We start from the raw sequence: 1,593 nt of genomic DNA, 5'->3' as shown, positions 1-1,593 counted from the left end.
TTTTTTTTTTTTTTGCTTTCCGGTCTAGTGAGTGAGTTTTCCCGGGTCCAGGCTGAGTGCGGAAGGTCCACTCACGATCTCCTGCCGCGAAAGTTTGCGCCCATTTTACAGACTGTACCTGAGGCCCAGGGGAGTAAAACAGAGCTCAGCAGCCTGGTTCCGGCAATGGGGGGCTCCTCTCAAGGCCACAGCCGCTGCACGTCCCCCAGGGCCCGTCGGGTGTGCACCGAAGTGAGCACCCTCAGCACACTTGCAGCGACAAACACCGTTACGGTGGCCCAAGGCCTTTCCGAGTGTCTGCCTCCACGCGTACAGGTAACAGGTACACACGTGTGACACCATGGGGTCCACGCCCTCTGAGACACGTGCACGCACGTCTGCATGGATCCCAAACACGCACACGAGAGCCCGTGTTACGTACAAGCCCAGGGACTCAGAAGTAGGAATAAAGGGTCCCAGCTGGGCCTTGGGGAGAGCTACTTCCGGGAGAGGATCCCCCTGCTCCGCCCAGCCAGGGAGCAGAAGCACAGCCCCTGTGCGGGGTCTCAGCCGGGAAACCGGGCCGCTGCAATCTCTATGCCCGGGATGATTTTCAGGGACGCCCAGAAGCCCACCGCAAATGAACCAAAGCCTAGTCCTTAACAGTGTGGCCTCACCCATATCCGGCTCATCTAAGACCCCTCTTCTTCTTCGTAAGATTGCTGCCCACTAGGCCAAGTGGGCCGGACACTGCAAGAGGTGTCCTGCTATGGGGGTTGTCGAGATGGAAGGGAAATCGCGCCCTGAAATAGAAGGAAAGGGGCATTTCATGCATCCAACACACGTTTACCAGGCACGTACCATGCACCACCCACTACTCTAGGTGCTGCTAGACGAACACCCTGCCCCCGAGGGCTCCTGAACGCTGTGTCTCTGGGCCCTCTTACAGGGTCGCTGGCTGTCACAGCAGCCTTGCACGGTGAGGCCACAGGGCCACAGACCCGAGACTGACTGATTTTCCCAGGGTGGTTGTTGGTATAGGGCTGGGTTGGGGTTTAAACCTCGGGCTGGCCTGGCTTTTCTGTGCTTCACATAGATCCCACTAAGAAAAATCTAAGCCAGACATGGCGGTGCACGCCTGTAACTCCAGAACTCTAGAAGGCTGAGGCAGGAGGATGGCAAGTTTGAGCTCAGCTTGGGAAATTTAGGGACGCAGTGAGTCCTGGCCTCAGAGAAGTAAAACATGAGCTGTGGATGCAGCTCACTGTGAAGGCCCTGGGTTGGATCACCAGTACTGAAGAACAAAAGGTTCCCGGAGCAGGGGCTCCCAGGAGAGGAGGAGGCCTAGGCTGGCACGGGAGGGATTGGGTTCCCCGGTACTGTAAGTAGAGCCCTTGCCCACCTGCCGGCCCCCAGCCCCAGATCGCCTTTCTCCCAGCGTGGCTCCATCCAGTGGCTCCAAAGACAGCTGTCCCCACCTGCGCGAGCCCGACCTGGACCATCTGCTGCCTGCAGACCACGAGTCCAGCCTCCTACACACGGGCTCCAGGGAGGCTGTGGGGAAAGCTGACCCTCCTGCCACCCTCAAGGCTCCCAGGCCCCAGGGCTCCTGCC

This window comes from Fukomys damarensis, unplaced genomic scaffold (genome assembly GCF_012274545.1).
Source record: "Fukomys damarensis isolate Sample0158 unplaced genomic scaffold, DMR_v1.0_HiC HiC_scaffold_20, whole genome shotgun sequence".
NCBI lineage: Eukaryota > Metazoa > Chordata > Mammalia > Rodentia > Bathyergidae > Fukomys > Fukomys damarensis.
Note: the sequence above shows the minus strand (reverse complement) of the source record.